General features: G+C 44.7%; 1 long non-coding RNA gene across 1 annotated transcript; it reads left to right on the top strand.

The window, feature by feature from the left end:
* Positions 1–3,210: 3,210 nt before the first annotated feature.
* LOC309814711 lies at positions 3,211–10,883 on the top strand. The gene is made up of 5 exons (XR_014295738.1): positions 3,211–3,252; positions 3,413–3,517; positions 4,624–4,660; positions 6,958–7,071; positions 10,775–10,883. It is a non-coding gene; the product is annotated as an uncharacterized lncRNA (long non-coding RNA).
* Positions 10,884–14,157: the final 3,274 nt, after the last annotated feature.

Genomic DNA, 14,157 nt, shown 5'->3' with positions numbered 1-14,157 from the left:
GGCTGACAGTTCCAGCGCAGGCTGGTCTGAGACCCTGGGATGCACAGGAAGCTGCAGGACAGATGCAGAGTTTGCAGAATAGCCCTCACAGGTGACCTCCACAAGGAGAGATCCCTAAGAAAACATAATAACAGTCAACTGCAATCATTTATAGTACCAGTAATAATGATGGTCATCATGATAATATCAACAACAGTAAGAATAGCCAAACATAGACATTATTTCATGTAAGCCTCCCAAAAACACAGTGAGAAAAGTAATACTATTATACTTAGTATAATGATGAGGAAATTGGAGCCCCGGAGGGGTTAAGCCACTTGATCTAAGTCACACAGCAAGTAAGTGGTAGAACCAGGGTCTGACCCAGGTCTATCTGACTCTAAACCCATGGTTTTCACCAGCACCTGACCTAAGTATGGACATTTGCAGGGAGTAGAGGAACGTGTCCAACTGTGTGCACATGGACTCGATTTCTCCATCTTGGAGCATCCCCTAGAATTTTTCCCCTAACAGTCTCCTCTCATTCAAAATCAATTTCTGCCAAGGGAAAGGTATGTCAAACTGGTGCGTTTACATCTTTCCAGAGGCAGAGTCACAGGCAACGGGAGGGTTTAAACACATCAAAAACCAATTCATAAAAGAAAAACTACAAAAGCTAATAAGCATATGAAAAAATGTTCACCTGCTCTAGTGAATAAAGAAATGCAAGGAAAATAGAGATAGAATCTTTTTTCTTCTCAAGATTGGCAAAGATTTAAAGAGGTGATAATGGCTAACAGTGGAGAGGGCCAGGAACAGGGTATTCTCAGGTACAACTTGCAGGAGTGTGAGTTGGTATAACCTCACAGAGGCAATTTACAAAGTTATCTAAAATATTTATACCAATCAGTATTGAATTCCTCTCCTGGAACTTTAACCCAAGGAAACAATCAGAGACACACAGAGGTTTACGCCTAAAACGACCTTAAACATCCAACAACAGAGAACCAATTAAATCAAGTTAGGGGTAGTCTTACAATGGAATCTCTTTCAATTGTGAAGATCATGTTTTTGAAAAAATATTTCAGGATCAGAGAAATTACATGAGAACCTGTTGCTAAATAAAAACTCAGTATGCACAGTATAATCATAATTCCATAATTGTGTGTGTGTCTAAAGAAAGAGAAACTAAGAGGGTGTAAGGCAAAATGTTAACAATGTAGCAATGGTTGTCCTCTAAGAGTTGGAATTAAGTGTTGTCTTAGTCTGTTCTGGCTGCTCTAACAAAATACCATGGGCTGGGTGGTTTAAACAGCAGACAGTTATTTCTTACAATTCTGCAGGCTGGGAAGTCTATCAGGAGCCAGTAGATTCCATGTCTGGGGAGAGCCCACTTCCTGGTTCAGAGGTGACCTTCACTGTGTCCTCAAATGGCAGAAGCGGGCAAAGGTGCTCTCCCTGGTCCCTTTTATAAAGGCACTAATCTCATTCATGAGGGCTCCACCCTCATAACCTAATCAGTTTCCAAAGGCGCCACCTCCTAATACCATTACCTTTGGGGTTGGATTTTAACCTATGAATGGGGGACCACAAATATTCAGTCTACAGCAGGCAATTAATCTTCTCTATGGTTTTCTGCATTTTCCAAATTTTCTTCAATGGACATGTAAGTTGTGGTCACTTCTGCTATTACTACATGTCTAGCTCTCCAGCTCTTGGCATATAGCAAGATTTTACTTTCTGCCCTCTTCTATTTGAGAAGGACTGTGTGACTAGTCCTGGCCGATGAGTTTGTGAGCACAGTGATATGTGAGCATACCTACTTGGGAGCTGTAGCATTGAAGTGCCAGTGTGAGACCAGTTATTTTGAGATTGTGCCTGCTCTGTCCAGCCAGGGTCACTGAATGACCATGACCAGCTGAGCCCCTCTTGCTGATACAAGATGGATATGGAGCATAAAAGAGGAACAAACATATTTTTCTCTGTTTGCCTTTAAACCCACTGAGATTTGGGGATTCTTTGTTACCACATCATAACCTAGCTTACCCTAATTGAAGAAAAAAAGTGTTGCTTTTACATGCCAAAAAAAAGAAAAAGAAAGAAAGAAAGAAAAAAGAAAATTCCAAGTAGGAAAAAATAGTCATGAGCTGATCTTAAAGATACTTTAGAATCTTGAAAAATGTGAATACTGTCATTAAAGGAAAAATGTCCCTTATCACAGACCAACTCTTCATAAATATTCATCTGTATTAAGCCTAGTAATCCCTACAGTGAGGCTGGTGTAGAGAGATGGAATAGTGTCGGGTTCAGCAGCCCCCAGCAACAGAGTGAGACCAGTCCTGAGTTCAAATCTTGACTGAGCCATTTACAAATTGTGCAACCTTGAGCCAACAATTTCTTCTCTCTGGGTCTCAGCTCTTCATAGGCATATCTGGGGATAATAACTGTACCTATCTGTGAGAACTGGTAAGAAGATCAAATGAGACGTAGGATGGGTGACTACATACTTTATTGTCTAAACGAGGGCATGTTGAAGAATGAATGCTATTAATGATCTGGGACAACAGATGTAAATGGTGAATATCTTGGGCAAACCTGGACATAAAGTCATCCTAGACCAGAGGTTCTCTAGCTCGGCTGTACTTTGGAATCACCTGGGGAGCTCTAGCGATGCTGATGCCACTCCCAGAGAGCCTGATGTAATTGACCCAGGGTATGCACGGGCATTGTGAATTTTAAAAGTCTCTGGGTAATTCTGATCTGCAGCCATGGTTGACAACCACGTGTCCCTGATCTATTTGATGGACCAGCAGTGCTAATTATCATTACTATTATTATTACATCATTATTGTTATTACTATTACTATTACTGCCCCCCAGAAGCTATCTGGCAATGTCCAGAGACATTTCTGTTTGCCACGACCGAGGGGCAGTTGGGGAGGGCAGGATGTTACTGACATCAAAAGGGTAAAGACCAAGGATGCTGCTCAACATTCTACAGTGCACAGGACAGACCCCACAACAAAGAATTATCTGGCCCAAAATATCAGTTGTGTCAAGGATATCAAATACACTTAGAAGTTGGGATGGGGAAAGACTCTTGAAGTAGAAAGTCATGTCAGGAACTCAGGAACAGCCTTTGCAGTCCTGCCCTTGCACTGCCTCTGCGCCTGCCAGCTGTGGGAGGAGAGGAGAGTCCCTGGGGCTGGCCCTGGGTTGCACGGTCGGCGCCTCACTTAACCCTCTCCCTGGATTCAGATCATCGCACACCAGGTATGCACTCAAGATTGCCTTTCGACTTGGGGGAGCCGTTCAAAAGTCTTGGCGTCTGCCGGTGCTGGAAGTGTTTATAAGAGACTTCCTCGGGAAAGAAAGGTCATTCACGGAAAACCAGAAACAGATTTCTTTTCTTTCTCTGGCTCACTTCCGCCAGGCACCTCCAAGAAGCTCACTAACGTCTAAATCGTGCAAGCGAAACTTTTAGAAGAAGAGACGGGGAGAAGCTGTTGACGGCATTGCAATTACGCCTGCACCGAGGGTCAGTCCAGGCTGTGGCCTGGAGGAGGGGGGGTAGAATTAAAGAGGGAAGGAAGGAAGGGAGAGAGGACGGAAGGAAAGAAGGGAAGATGGGGAAGGAGAGACAAAAGAACAGAGGGAGGGATGGGTGGATAGACAGATGGGTGAAAGGATAGATCAGTGGGAGGGTAGATGGACAAATGTATAGGTGGATTATATATATAGGGGTAAGGGGACATACGGATGGGCTTGTAGATAAGCAGATGAATGAATGGATGACTGCAAGAATGGATAGATGAATGGGTGGGTGGATGGATGGATGGATGGTTAGATGGGTAGATGAATGGGTGGGTGGGTGGATGGATGGATAGATGAATGGGTGGGTGGGTGGGTGGATGGATGGATGAGTGGGTGGGTGGGTGGAAAGAAGGAAGGAAGGATAGAAGAATGGGAGAATGGATGTCTGGGAGGGTGAATGGTGGGGGACTGTGTGGGCAGCTAGATAGTAGGTGGGTGAGAGCGGATAGATAGATTGATTCGTCTCAATCAAAGATGTTGTATCTTTATGGAAGGTTGCAAACTGGTGGTTCCCTAGTTGAAGATGGCAACTAGCACATCTTACTTGGCTCACTCAGTGCTCTTAAACAGTGGCTTTCAATCTTAGCTGTATGTTAGAATCAACTGGGGAACTGATAAAAATGCTGCTGCTGGGCCTCCCTGGTGGCGCAGTGGTTGAGAGTCCGCCTGCCGATGCAGGGGATACGGGTTCGTGCCCCGGTCTGGGAGGATCCCATATGCCGCGGAGCGGCTGGGCCCGTGAGCCATGGCCGCTGGGCCTGCGCATCCGGAGCCTGTGCTCCGCAACGGGAGAGGCCACAACAGTGAGAGGCCCGCATACCGCAAAAAGAAAAAAAAAAAAAAAATGCTGCTGCTCAGGTACTATCCCCCATGCCAATTATGTCCAAGTCTCTGGGGATGACACCTGACATCACTATTTTTTTAAATCCTCACATGATTCAAATGGTAGCCAAACTTGAGAACAAATATAAATTCAAAAGACAATGTAACGAGGTTAGTGTTATGCCTGACCAAAATACATGCAGTTCCTTATCTCTTGTCTTATGCCAGGTCCCCTTCACCCACTGGAGTCACTTGCCTGGCCTTGGTAAGTATCTGAATTTCTAGTCAGACTTTGGTGCCAAACTCTAGTTCATATCTGCCCCTGTATCAGGACTTCAGTCAAGTGGCTTAACTGCTCTGTGCCTCTGTTTCTCCATCTGCAAATTGGAGTCCATGAAAGCAAAGGTAAACACCCTACAGAGTTTTGCAAGGAGCACAGAACATAATGCCTTGCATACTGTAAGCACTTGGTCAGTGACGTAGACTATGATTACTATTATGAATATAATATGAATACAATACCTCCCGATTCATAGATATGGGTAATAATCATGGGCAATATGTATCAGTCATGTTCTTTATGCCAGGCATTGTCCTAAGAGCTTTACATTTGATATGTATTAACTAATTGAATCCTTGTAAAATCTCAGTGAGTTGGGTACTATGACTATTCCCATTTTCCAGATGGGGAAACTGAAGCACAGAAAGGTTGAGTCACTTGCATATTAGACACACAGCTAGCCCTGGTGAAGCTGTGATCTGAGTCCAGGAAGTCTGGCTAGTGTTCCTAACGATTGTGTTCCACCCTTCAAGGCACCACCCTGCCTCACCACTTAGAACTCACATGGTCCGCCCCTTATTTCTCTAGACAGGACAGAGGTTCAGAGGAGAGAAATGACTTCCCAAAGTCTCACAGCTAGTTAATGAGGAAGGTGGCCATTTGAATAGTCCCCAATCCACAGCTCTTTCCTGCTGTGCTCTGTCAGTGTCCCTTGAAGTGTACCCAGGCCCCTGAAGTCATTAAGGAATTTTTTGAGTCTCAGAGCTTTCATTAAAATGCAAATGCTTCTAAGAGGTGGTCCTGGTGGAGGTCACTTATCTGCTCATTTGTTGATGCAATGAATATCTATTAAGCACCTGCTCTTGTGCCAGGAGCGGTGTTGGGTGCTGAGGATGCACTGGGAATGGAACCGATACATCTCTGGCCTTAAAGGAGATTGCTGGTGGTTTAGCATTTCTCAGCAGACATCGATAGGCTGAGGTCTAGGCTGTGGGGTGGGAGGGGGAGGGGGGGAGCCCAGGAGCAAAGAAGCAGTCCTTTTAAACACCTGTCCTTCTATCCTGACCAGCCTCCCCACATGACCATTTCACCAGTCCCCACCTTGGCCTCATGTCCGACACACTAACAGAGAGAAAGAAAGCGTTCTCTGGCATCTCCATTTTTCTTTTGTGAAATGTAAAAAATTTCCTTGATGAAACTGTCAAAACAGCATAAAAGAAAATAGCGAGGGAAACAGCCCCCTTAATTGCACAACCAAACGTAACTGCATTTGGGGTTACTCTCTGCCAACCTTTGCAGCAGGGTCACAATCATGCAGCTGGGGAAGAGTCAGACTCACCAGGTCTCTGATTTTGACTTGGGCTGTATTTGCTGTATTGATTTAGCAGCGTTACTTTCCTCTGGTTTCTAATTTGCAGGACGGAGCCAGTATTCCCTTCCTACCTTGCAGGACTGTTTGCTAGAGGGTGTGAAATCAATACGTATATGTCCAATACCTGGGGCATAGCAGGCACATTACACATTATTCCAATTACTCCTACTTTTAGAGGTTTAGAGCACAGCAGGGCCAGCCCTGGGTCCTGGTCCTAAGTCCCCTACTTACTAACTGTGAGACATTAGGCTAGATACTTAACTTCCCTGAGCCCCAAATTCCTGGAGATGAGAATGCTTGTCTCAGGATCACTGCAAGAATGAAATGAAAAAAAAACAAAAACCTGGTAAGCAGGAGGCACTCTAAAAGTAGTAGTAGCTATTATTATTGTCGTTATTTTTATTATTTCATGCAATATTTACATCTTGACATTTACTCCCAGCCAAAGAACCAAATCAAATCACCGCAAATGGGGGAAGATCCAGGTCCGGGGTGGGGGAAGAGCCTGCTCACTAAACTGGGGGATCTCTAAGTGAAAGCATGCAAAATATCTGGCTTTTGCCAATTTTATAAGAATCCTTGACCCTGGGAACAATCTGCTAGGTCCCCACCCAAGGTCAGAAAAGAGGCTCTTACAGAAGGGAGGGTCCTGATGCATAAGTTCCGTGAGTTTCATTGAAAGCTGATTCTGATCTGGATTTTGGGGGTGCAGTGGGGTGTTGCAGGGTTGAGGGGAAAAAAGCGCCCCCAGTGCAGTCCTTTCCTTTAGAACTTGGCCAGCCTGTTAATAAACAGCAGAAGAGCTCGCCTCATCCTCACCAGTTGGCTTCTCACTGGTATCGGGCAAGTGGTACCCACCCTGCATCCTCCTCCTTCTTGCCTCCCTGCCTCCCCCCTCTTCCATTCCCAGAGACTTGGCTGGCTCCGAAGCTTCCAGACAGAGGGGCTAAACATGTTAGCCGACAGACTCGCAAGACACAAAAGGCGGCAGGAATCAAATAAAAGGAAAACGCAGCAGTCACAGGTCAGTCCTGTATAAATATTTATGCTGGAGGAAAAGTTGCTGCCTGAGTAATGACCTTGTGGCTGGTATTAATAGAGATAATGTGTGTCTCTAGAACAGGCCGCCAGAAAGAGAAAGGGGGCGAGGATGGGGAGGGGGCGAGAGCAAGAGCGGGGAGGTTATAAATCTTCGTGCCAAGCCGAAGCCCCAGCTGACCTTTATACCTTTCTCTCCCATCCCCTCCAGCGACACCCCCCTCCCCTGTCTGCATCTTCAAATCTATTTTCTCTCCTCTTGGCCATCCTGTCTCCACATAGGCACTCACTCGTGCATTAGCCATCTCGGGGCTGAAGTCTGTCATCCCAGCCGGTGGCTGGGCACCATGCTGGGTACCAGTTGGTGTTTAATAAAGGTTCAGGGCAGTGAGTTGATTGAGCCATGCATGGAGCCCAGCCTCTGCTGCTGATTACAGGCCCCCAATATGGGACTAATTTTAACTTTTGATGGTTTCCCTGTCTTCATCTCCCTTCTCCAATACAGCCAGCCTTCACTCTGTTGCAGCTCAGGGGAAGTTTCCAGATGCAAATCTGACTGTATCTCTCTTCTGCCAAAATTTCCTCAGTAGCTCCCATGTCTTAAGATCAAATCCAAACTCCTCAACCAGCTCCTACTTACGTTTCCAGCTTCGTTTCTCCAATTCCCCATCCCTCGATGGCTCCCCTCCCCCGAAATAACCAAACTGCTTATACAGGCATCCCTCATTTTATTGTGCTTTGCTTTATTGCATTTCTCAGATATTGCTTTTTTTTTTTTTTTTACTAATTGAAGTTTTGTGAAAACCCTGCATGGAGCAAATCTATCAGCACCATTTTTCCAACATCATTTACTCACTTTCTGTCTCCGTGTCACATTTTAGTAATTCTCGCCATACTTCAAACCCTTCACCAGCAAAAAGATTACTAGCCACCAAAGGCTCAGAGGATGGTTAGCATTTTTTAACAATAAGTATTTTTAATTAAGTACGTACATTGTTTTCTTAGACATAATGCTATTGCACACTTAATAGACTATAGTATGGCGTAAACATAATTTTATGTGCACTGGGAAACAAAAAGAATTCACATGACTTTCTTTATTGTGATATTCGCTTTATGGCGGTGGTCTGGAACCCAACCCACAATATCTCCAAGGTTGCCTGTAATTCCCAAGAAGCCATGATCCTTTTCACATCCGTGTCTTTGCATGTTCTGTTCCTTCCACCTGGCATGACTTCCCTGTACTTCTTAACTTGGCTACTTCATCCACAATCTGTACACTTCTCTCAGATCACACCCCTGCCTCCAGGAAGCCTTACCTGCATTTGATGCCCCTTTTATCTGGTCCCATAGTACCCTGTGCCTCTCGTCACACCACTTATCCCGTCAAAGAGTCATTGTCATTTAACTTGTCTCTCTCATTCCCTCAAGACCCTGAGTGCCCTGAGGGCAACAAACTGACATCGCTGCATGCACACACACAACAACGTAAAGCCTGGCATGTAGTAGTTGCTCAGGAAATGTTTGTCCAGTGAACCACAGGGACAGGACCACACCCTCTTCTCTGTTTGAAAAACGAAGTGGGCTCAGATTCCCCTATCTGGGACACAAGAAAAGTAGAGGCCTTAACATCTGGAAAAGCCCCCCACTTAACTGAGGGCCTGGGAACCCTCCTTATCTCCCTTACTTGCCCTTCTCCCTCCTTATCTGCCGGGGTAACTCCTATTCAGAGTCCAGTTTCCCAGTGTTGGGTAGAAGAGACCCCCCCCCTTCTGTGCACCAAATAAAGGAGAGAGAGAGAGAGGGGGAGAGCAAAACAGAGAAAGATCAGCTCTTCTCAAAGGGCTTCAAAGGCAGCCTTCCAACTCAATGGGGCCAACGCCAAGATCTGAATATCAAGATGGAGAAAAAGGTTATTCAAGCCACAGATTCTTGGAAGTCAACAAGCTCTCCCAGGGCTCTCCCAGGGAGCCACAGAGCGAGCCATTCCTGGGGGAAACTGGAAGCCTGAAGCCACCACACCCTCCGCCCTGCTTGAAGCAAACCCCAATTTCAGACTTTAATACTTCTCTGCTGAAACGTAACAAGGGAACCAGCCATTTGAACTCTTGGTCTTCATGGTCCTGGGCTGTTTAAGGTCTGTGCTACACAAGGAAAGAAGGAGCTAAGAAGGATCCTCCAATGCCTCTGTGTACCTGCCCCTTATCATAGGCTGTTTCTTTAATCTCTAACACAGCCCTGGAGCATAGGAAGCATCATCCCCATCTTCCAGATGAGGCAACTGAGGCTGGTAAGGGCCTCAATGTGACCCCAGCTTGTGTGATGGCAAGCCTAAGTTCTTTCTTCTACAGCCTCCTTCCCTGATGCTTACAATCCACGTGCCCTGTCGGGGACCACCTCTGACTGTCACCTAGAAGGGACATTAGAAGGGACCATGTCTTTTCCTTATTCTGTCTCCTCTGTCCCACCCACCCTAGAACCAGGTACCAAGTTGATGGGCAACACTTGCTGTACCCCTAGATATGGCTGATATGACCGAGCCAACTTTGTCATGGGCTAAAAGGACAAAGCCAGAGTGAATCCCAGAGAAAGGATGCTTGCCCATCGTGGGAGCCTTTGAAATGCTTCTCTGGAGAAGACAACAAAGGCAGGAAGAGATACTTATACACAAATGTTCACAGCAGCATTATTCACAATAGCCAAGAAGTGGAAACAACCCAAATGTCCATCAGCGGATGGGTGGATAAACAAATAATGGTGTACTCACACAATGGAATATTATTCAACCTTCAAAAGGAATGAGATTCTGATACACGATACAATATAGATGAACCTTGAAAACATTATGACCTGAATAGGAAAAAAAGTGGAGGAGAAGAGAATTCGCTCTCTCTCTTCCTGACTGTTTAAGCTGGGACATTCTTCTCTTGCCCTCAGACCAGAACATACATCATTGGCTTTCCTGGGTTTCCAGTTGGCCAAATGCAGTTTGTAAAACTTCTCAGCCTTCATAATTGCATGAACCAGTTCCTTATAGTAAATCTTATATATATATATATATATATATAATATTAACATATACTGATATATATAATACTAATATATAATATTTTATATATAATGTTTTTATATACATAATGTTTCATATATATATATATATATATATATATATATATATATATATATATATTCTATTGGTTCTGTATCTCTGGAGAATCCTGACTATAGAAGCCAGTCACTAAAAGACAAATATTGCATGATTCCATTTATAGGCAGTACCTAGAGAAGTCAAATCCATACAAAGAGAAAGTAGAATAGTGGTCGCCAGGGGCTGGGGGGAGGGGATGATGGGGAGTTAGTGTTTACTGGGTACCGAGTTCCAGTTTGGGTGATGACAAAGTTCTAGGGATGAATGGTAGCGATGGTTGCACAGTGATGTGAATGCACTCAAGGCCACTGAAGTGCCACTTAAAAATGGTTAAAATGATCAACGTTTTGTTGTTTTATCATTTTTTTTAAAAAAAAAGCAAAGAGAGAGGGAGGGAAAGAAATAAAGCAGACTAGAAGAAAAGGAAAAGAGAGGAAGGTGGGAAATGGAGTTAGGAAGAAGGCAGGCCAGTCGGGAGAAGATTCGGGGAGGCAGGAAGGCAGGGTCACCTTGAGTTATTAAATCTCTTTCTCGTCTCTAGACACGTACAGAACACAGGAAACCCTCCCTTCCCTCACACACCTGAAGTGAGAATCACTGGCCTCACCACAGCATTCAAGAACACCTGCTCAATTACTTCTTCAAATGCCTTTGCTCATTAAGGGCTCAAAAACGGAAAAGATAAAAGGGGTAGTTTGGTGGTTTCAAATGTGCTTTTTCTCAAAAAGAGCCTTCAAAAGAACAAAAACCACAGCAAATTTTTGCAAAATGAAATGTAGCAACCACTCGTGCTTAATGTAGATTTCTTTTCAGTGTTAATAAAATTCAAAGTGTCCAAGAAGGCATTCTTGATGTGTCACAGTTTCAAGTCTTGGGATTGTAAGGTTTTTGTCCCCCACAGAGTTTGTGGTGGAAATTTTGAATCGTGGTGCGTGGAGCAGAATGAACCTGTCCCTCTCCAATTGCAGATCCACAGAGTCCACCCAAGAATCACATCTCACCTGACAGCACTCGTCGTACCACCATCCCAGCTAGGGCTTTGCTTCCTCAGGTAGATTTCTGGCACCTGGCCTGGGGAAGTGTCTGATACCAGGCATACGGTAGGTAACATGACCAGCAGTGACTTTCAGCTCCCATGATACATCCTCTGCACTGATGTAACAGGCAGGGGGCCTTTGTAGACTCTTATCTTACAAGGACACCTGGCACCACTTGAATGGGGGTGGAGAGCATTCACCATGACGCCATCCATCCAGCTCCCCTTTGATACTAGACTGTTCCTCTGAGATAGTGGCGAAAGGCATGAGTTCATGGTCAACATCCATCGGGACCAGGAAGTCTGCCTCAGGCGCTCTCTGGCCCCTTCACACCACCATCCAACTGATTCAGAAGACAGTAGTCTCTCAGGCTTTTTTTTTTTTTCAAAGAAATGTCCCTTTTGCCCCCATGGCATGCCAAGGATACGCAATGCAGAGCTCAAGACATCCAGTATTTTGACCTTGAAAATCACTGTCTCAAATCCTCTCACACTTGTTCCTCTTCCACCCTGACTAATGTGTGCAGCACTCATGTTCAGGGTGCTAACTTGATCCTATCAGGAATTAAATACTTTACAAAGTGGCTCCCCTGTGGAGGGGAGACCAACTAATCTTTAATTCTGGGATTTAAAAGACAAATTTTCCAAAAGGAAGAGAAGAGAAAGAATATTTTTCAAGGATCCAGTCCATGGCAGGTCCTTATGATATGGTGTCTCACTTACTCTTCACAGCTTCATGTGAGAGTTGTTATTGTTCCTTATTTTATGAGATCACACAGTTAATAAGTGGATACATTAGGGTTCCATCCCCAGGCAGTCTGATTTCATCCCTCTGATTTCCCCTCCTACCAGTAGGCTTAAACGTACGCATCTTCATTGCTTCCCTCCCCCACAGGATTTTGCTTCTCTCCCTCCATCCTCTCAGCCCTTCCTGGGACCATCAATACTTAATGCCTTGCGCCGTCACATTCGTAGCTGTGAAGGATCCAATCGTGCGGTTGATCTATAATGTAAGGTTAATGCCTAATTATCTCATTTAACATTTTTTTCCTGGATAATTCATGATAGGTCATTAACAAAAGCCAGGGCAAACGGAGGGGCATGTTCATGGCCATAAATCAGAAGCCTAAAAACATCATAGAAACAGGAAAATGCATGTATTATTCAGGTCAAACAAAGAGCCAGATCTACGTAAGTCTCCTCAATGCTCTTCTGACCCTGAGGTCAAGGGACCAAGTGCAAGGCTGGAGGGATATTTGCTAAGAGCAGAAACGGGCTGCCCAGGGTCTAGCGGGGATGCACTTCTCCTGGTTGTATGGCAATACATCTCATTGTTAAACTATGACTCCCCAGACAGAAAAGGCCCCTTTGACTACCAAATAATGCATACCCACCCATCAGTAAATAACCACCATTTATAGAGCATCTGTGATGTGCTAGGCTATGTGTGTGTGCATGTGTGTGTGTGTGTATTCTATGTATCAGTTAGCTATTGCTGTATAACAAACTACCCCAAAACGCAGTGGCATTTCATGAGTCTGTGTCTCAGCTGGTTGGTGCTGCTGATCTAGGCCAAGCTCATCTGATCTCATGCATCTATGTTCAGCTGGTCGGTTGGCAGGGGGCTGCTAGTGTCGTATGAGCTCACTTACATGTCTGGCTATTAACTGGCTGTTAGTTAGGGTGACAGGGGTGTCTAGGCTATGTGTCTCTCATAGTGAAGTCAGGGTTTCAGGAGATAGATTAGAAGCATGCAAGACCTCTTGAGACCCAGACTTGGAGCTGGCACGCAGTCATGTCTGCAGCATTTTATTGGTCCTAAGTCACAAGCCCAGCTTAGATTGACTAGTGTGGTGATCAACTCCACCTTCTGTTGGAAGGAGCTGCAAAATCACTGCAAAAGGTATAGAAGGGGTGGAGACTTGCGGTTGTTTTGCAGTTATTCTACCACAACCTCTTTCTTCTTTATCACAAACCCTTTATCTATTCTCCCAACAAATATTTATTGACCACCTGCTATGTGCCAGACTCTGTTCTAGGTGCTGAGGACACAAGTAGTGAACGAAAGAAAGTCCTCTTCACGTGAAACGTAATTTCATGGAAGATAAGATACAAATAGTATGGACTTATAAATACTACCAAATGTGAAATAGAGAGCTAGTGGGAAGCAGCCACATAGCACAGGGAAATCAGCTCGGTGCTTTGTGACCGAGGGGTGGGATAGGGAGGGTGGGAGGGAGATGCAAGAGGGAGGAGATATGGGGACGTATGTACATGTATAGCTGATTCACTTTGTTATAAAGCAGAAACTAACACACCATTGCGTGTTACAAAGCAATTACACTCCAATAAAGATGTTTAAAAAAAGATACAAATAGTAAACAAGTGAATAAATACATATATAAGATACTTGTAGATGTTGTTAAGTGCTATAAGGTAAATATAACAGAGTGACTGCCTGTTAGGTGTCCAGAGGCAATTTTTGATAAAGTAGTTAAGGAAGGCCTCTCTCGAGGAGATGACATTTGACCCAGGACTTGAATGATGAGATGGAACCATCCGTGCAGGATTGGGAGCAGAATGTTCTAGCAAGAGGAAGAGCGGTGCAAAGTTCCCGAGGCAGGACTAGAGGATTAGAAAGAAGGCCAATGTGACTGAAGCATAATAAGTAAGAGGAAGAAAGATGCCAGATGAAGTCCAGGAGGTAAGCCGATCCTTGGAGAGAGGTACGGTTACTTTTAAGAAATATAAAACTCAACAAAGTCATGAAAATAGCTAGCGAGTGGTAGAACGAGGATTTGGACCTGCAATCATCTGAATTCAAAGCCCACACTCTCTCCACTGTCCCTTTCTGCCTCCTGAGCTAAGTGCCAAGCGGGGACTTTTTC

Source organism: Mesoplodon mirus (genome assembly GCF_964341445.2).
Source record: "Mesoplodon mirus genome assembly, chromosome: 13".
Taxonomy (NCBI): Eukaryota; Metazoa; Chordata; class Mammalia; order Artiodactyla; family Ziphiidae; genus Mesoplodon; species Mesoplodon mirus.
This window is presented reverse-complemented; position numbering and strand designations above follow the sequence as displayed.